This window comes from Macaca fascicularis, chromosome 14, assembly GCF_037993035.2.
Source record: "Macaca fascicularis isolate 582-1 chromosome 14, T2T-MFA8v1.1".
NCBI lineage: Eukaryota > Metazoa > Chordata > Mammalia > Primates > Cercopithecidae > Macaca > Macaca fascicularis.
The window spans coordinates 77,047,129-77,053,128 of record NC_088388.1 but is presented as its reverse complement, the minus strand read 5'-3'; positions in this window follow the sequence as shown (position 1 = coordinate 77,053,128).

Sequence of the window (6,000 nt, the reverse complement as noted above, 5' to 3'; positions counted from 1 at the left end):
ATACTACACGCGGAGCCAAGATCACGCCACTGCACTCCAGCCTGGGCGACAGAGTGAGACCCTGTCTTAAAAAAAAAAACAAATACTACATGAGGTTTCTACTTCCTTCAGAAAGCCTATACACCGTTTCGGAAAATTTCAGACACAATAAACCTGGTTAAGGAAGCGGGTGTCCATATGCACGCAAGTGAATGCAGGTACACGCATTCACACACACAAACACACTCCTGCGTGAGGGCCGGGCATAGGAAAAGATTGATGGGATTTCATTTGTAAATTGGATGGAGGGAGAATGAAACAGCTTATTCAATGTGCAGTTTTACTAGGCATTAAAGGATGGTGAGGAATGCAATGGTGTGGCTGAACAAGAATCATGAGCTAGAACAATTCCAGGTGGGCCCTCTGCTTTGAAAGCACTTCTTAACCAGGCAGGTGGGTTTTAATAAGAAGCTACCCCAGGTCCCCAGCATGAAGCATCAGGTGGCAAGCAGGTGGGAATTAGAATGAGGTGTGGTTGGCAGGACAAAAAGGAATAACAAGAAACCTCCTTCTTATTTTTCAGCTGAGGTACAGAGAGGAAAAGTGACCTGCCCATGGTTACATGCAAGTGAGAGGCAGAACTGGGACTAGAATTAGGACTAGAACTTCCGTCAGCTTCTTTCTTTTGCAGAACAAAGATCCCTGGGAACCATCAGGTCAATTAATATTAACTGATTCTTTTTTTTTTTTTTTTTTTTTTTTTTTTTGAGACAAAGTTTCGCTCTTGTTGCCCAGGCTGGAGTGCAATGGCATGATCTCAGCTCACTACAACCTCTGCCTCCCAGGTTCAAGTGATTCTCCTGCCTCAGCCTGCCAAGTAACTGGGATTACAGGCACCCGCCACCATGCCCGGTGTATTTTTTGTATTTTTAGTAGAGTCGGGATTTCACCATGTTGGCCAGACTGGTCTCAAACTCCTGACCTCAGGTGATCCGCCTGCCTCGGCCTCCCAAAGTGCTGGGATTATAGGTGTGAGCCACCATGCCTAGCTGATTCATTATTTTATTCAGTATTTTTAAATCAATCGTTCTCATTTATCACAAATTCATGTATTCAACAAATGTTACTGAAGGCCCACTATATCCCAAGCTCTGTGCCGGGATCTGGGACTACAAACTCAGACCAGACCTGATTCAGACCCATAGGTGAGGCATACTCTGTTATAGACTGAATGTTTGAGCCCCCTACCCCAATTGATATGTTGAAATCTTAACCTCCAATGTGATGGTATAGGGAGGTGGGGGCTTGTCGAAAGTAATTAGGTTATGAGGGTGGAGTCCTCAAGAGTAGAATTAGTGCCCTTATAAAAGAGAGCCCACCTGGCTGGGCACAGTGGCTCACACCTGTAATCTCAGCACTTTGGGAGGCTGAGGCAGGTGGATTGCTTGAGGTCAGGGGTTCAAGACCAGCCTGACCAACATGGTGAAACTCCATCTCTACTAAAAATACAAAAATTACCCAGGCATTGTGGCGGGCACCTGTAATCCCAGCTACTTGGGAGGCTAAAGCAGGAGAATCACTTGAACCCTGGAGGCAGAGGCTGCAGTGAGCTGAGATTGTGCCATTGCATTCCAGCCTGGGTGACACAGCGAGACTGTCTCAAAAATAAATAAGTAAATAAAAATGAAAGAGAGTCCAGAGAGCTCTCTCACTCTCTTTCCACCATGTGAGGATACAAGAAGTTGGCAGTCTGCAACCTGGAAGACAGCCCTCACCAGACCCTCTTCCTGGACCTGGATCTCAGACTTCCAGCCTCCAGAACTGTGAGGAATAAATGTCTGTTTGTTGTTTACAAATCACCCAGTCTGTGGTACTTTGGTATAGCAGCCTGAACTAAGACATGCTTATAAACATACAAGATGACTGGAAAATTATTATCCTGTTGGTCTAAGAACTCCTCTTGGGAAAGGAATTGTCTTGTTTGGAATAACACCTTCATAAGGTCTTGGTTAGAAGGAGAGGCCAAGAACAGAAAGTGCCCTGGAACTACTCTACATGAGAAAAGCTTTTGAAGAGGTTTGTTGCTTCAGAAAATGAGGGAAGACCGGAGAAATGGGGAGACTGGAACTGCACCAGGAAAGGGCAACAGGGGGACACCACATGACCAAAGAGTCAAAGAGGACTGGGGAGGGCCAGCCTGATGCCTAGAGATTTAAAGGATTTGCTGGGTGTGCTGTGCTCTTCAGTAGTCTCTGTACTCATAAATACTGTGTATGAGCAGGTTTTGCCTGGAAAGCAGTGAAGGAGCTGAATCTCCCATTTGTGTTATAAGGTAAGAACACAGGCCACAACTGAGGAAGTAGGAAGTCCAGGAGAAGAGGTGATGTGAAAACGTATGCCTCTGAGACTCTGCAGAAATACAAGGGAAAGCCTAGGCTTCCACAGGCTGTCAAATTGAGACTAAATGGTTGGGCAAAGTCAGTTTTATTTAGATTTGAAGAACCTTGGAGGGCTTAGCTGTCACTGGGGTTACAATTGTAAATTCTGAAAAGAAACCCGCACAAAATGCTTTGGGAAAATTTCATAGATCATTTGAACTGGGTCATGCAGGATTTGTCATAGGATAGGAGGAGCGTGTCATACAATAAACGAAAAGGGCATTTGGAGCCGGGGGCGGTGGCTCAAGTGCTGTAATCCCAGCACTTTGGGAGGCCGAGGCGCGTGGATTATGTGACAAGGAACAGAGGGCTTCTGTTGGCCTTGGAAGTCAATACTACAGCTCCAGTGGAGCCTTCAGTTGACTACAGCCCCTGATGTCATCTTGACTGCAACCTCAAGAGACACCCTGAGCCAGAACCACCCAGTTAAGCCACTCTAATTCCTGACCACAGAAACTCTGAAATAATAAATGTTTCTAGGTTGCTAAGTTTTGTTATGCAGCAATAAATAGCTAGGATGGCATATAAATGCAATACTACTCATTTTTAATTTTAAACTTGGAACTGGACTGTTTCTTTCTCTTTTTTCCTTTTTTGAGACAGGGTCTCACTCTCTTGCCAAGGCTGGAATGCAGTGGCACATGATCACAGCTCACTACAGCCTCTATCTCCCAGGCTTAAACAATCCCCCCACCTCAGCCTCCCCAGTAGCTGGAACTATAGGCATGCACCATCATGCCTGGCTAATTTTTAAATTTTATTTTTATTTTTAGTAGAGACAAGTTTTTGCTATGTTGGCCAGACTGGTGTCATACTCCTGAGCTCAAGTGATCTTCCCACCTCAGCCTCCCAAAATGCTGGGATTACAGGCATGAGCCACCATACCTGGCCCATTTCTTTCTGAGTTTAATTACCCTCCAAGTGACATTATAAACAATCACCCCAAAGTCTAAAAACATATAACTTATTCAACTAATTATAATCTTGAAGACCTATAAAACTGACATCGGCCCCTTTCTGCAGTTTCTCCCCATGTCTCAAATATACTCATTGCAGAAAAGGGCCAATGTCAGTTTTATAGGGGTCTTCAAGCTGAAAAATCTGAGCAGATTGTTGAAGTGTTTCATAAACCTTCTGACCTGGCCTCTTTTCTTTGTATGAAATCAGTCCATTCTACTCCAGTTCCTGGCCATTGCTGGTAACTAGAAAGCTTTCCTGATCACAAGTTTCTCTGAAAGGGAGAGTGTCCAGATTTTGATGATCTCACAATCTGCTGCCGCTCTGTGGGTTCTGATTGCCTAGAGACTTGTTTTCATTCTTAATTCTTTTTTTTTTTTTTTTTTGAGATGGAGTTTTGCTTTCACCCAGGCTGGAGTCCAGTGGCACGATCTTGGCTCACTGCAACCTCTGCCTTCTGGTTTCAAGCAATTCTCCTGTCTCAGCTTCCCAAGTAGCTGGGATTACAGGTGCCCGCCACCACGTCTGGCTAATTTTTGTATTTTTAGTAGAGAGGGGATTTTGCCATGTTGGCCAGGCTGGTCTCGAACTCTTGACCTTGTGATCCACCCGCCTCAGCCTCCCAAAGTGCTAGGATTACAGGTGTGAGCTACCGCATGCAGCCAATTCTTTTATTTTTTAAAGCTGAACCAAAGAAGCATGGTGGCACATGACATGCCTGTAGTCCCAGCTACTGGGGATAAGCAGAGACTCAAGTAGGAGAAACTGGGTTGGAATCCTGTTTTAGACATTCATGCCATTCAACAAATATAGAGCATATCTGTTGTGTCAGCTGCTATGTGGGTTGCTGCTATTACAATAATGAATAAAACAGAAAAGGTCCCTGTCCTCATGGAGTGACTAACTAGTGAGATAATTAGATAATCACACACATAGTATAAAATTGCATCCAGCTGACAGGTGCCCAGGGTAGGATAAGGGGAGGTTGGAGAAGGTTGTCTTGGGGAAGCAGTGCTTGCTATAAGAGCTAAAGGATGAAGAGCTAACTAGCCTAAAGGGAGAAGGAAGAACATGACAGAGGGAAGGTCATGTATAAAGGGCAGTGACAGGAGGGAACATGGCATGTACCAAAGGCTGAAAGCAGGTCATTGTGCCTAGAGTGGCAAAGGTGGGTGAAGAGGAATGCATGAATGTGAGAGACAACTAGGAGGTTAAATAGACAGGACCTGGCAAGAGCAGTGAGAAATGCTTTTGCTGGAAGAAGAGGCAACCTGACCAACTGTGGCTTAAACACCTAAGGGTGGTGTGGGCATGTGTGAACCTAACCCAATAGTACCTTAGTTTTTTTTTTGGACAAAGATAGAAATTGACCCTTCTGGTCTTAAAGCTGGAAAGTTATATTTATCTGAGTTCCTTCCTCAGGAAATGACCTTCAGGTCTCTCAAAAAAAAAGTATCAAAGAACTGAAACTCACCAGATCACAGCATCCAGACAATGAGATGCCAGGCCCCTCATTCATCATGATTGCTTCCTTATTCCTCCCTAGTTCCTTTTTTTAAAAAATACATTATTACATTTCTTTGCTGCTATATAAACCTAGTTTTAGTCAGTCAGGGACCCAAGTTTGAGATTTATCTCCCATGTTTTTCTGCAGCACCTGATTAAAGCCTTATTCCTTGGCAATAATCATCTCAGTGATTGGCTTTCTGTGAAGCAAGCAACAGGAACTAGATCGGAACCCCTGGTGTTTTGGTAACACGTGTGTGTGTGTGTGTGTTCTCACATAGTAAGTCTGGAGGTAGAGGGATTTGTTTATTAGCTCAATGATGTCAGGGTCAGCATGAGGCAGTTTTTCCTTACAGCTGAGTCTAGCTTTATGCCTCATGTTCAAGTCTAAAGCAGAAAGAATGAGAAAAGGGGTACAATTCATGACAACTGTCTCTACCATTTTTTGTTAGAACTCAGAAAATTCACTAGAAATGAAGTTAGGGAAAAAACCTCAGAAAAATAAGATTCCTGTTTATTGTTGGATAACATTGTTTCACACATATATCAAACAGGTTGAAAAAATAAGACTTGTTGTTTTTGCATTTATTTATTTTTGAGACAGAGTCTTACTCTGTCACCCAGGCTGCAGTGCAATGATCTCTGCTCAATGCAACCTCCGCCTCCTGAGTTCAAGCAATTCTCATGCCTCAGCCTCCCATGTAGCTGGGATTACAGGCACCCGCCACCAGGCCTGGCTAATTTTTGTATTTTCAGTAGAAATGGGTTTTCACCATGTTGGCTAGGCTGGTCTCAAACCCCTGACCTCAGGTGATTCACCTGCCTAGGCCTACCAAAGTGCTGGGATCACAGCATGAGCCACCATGCTTGGCCTGTTTTTGCTTTTTTTGAGACAGTCTCACTCTGTCGCCCAGGCTGGAGTGCAGTGGTGTCATCTCAGCTCACTGCAACCTCTGCCTCCCAGGTTCCAGCAATTCTCCTGCCTCAGCCTCCTGAGTAGCTGGGACTACAGGCACATACCACCAAGCCTGGCTAATTTTTGTATATTTAGTAGAGTAGGGTTTCACCATGTTGGCCAGGCTGGTCTTGAACTCCTGACCTCAGGTGATGCACCCGCCTG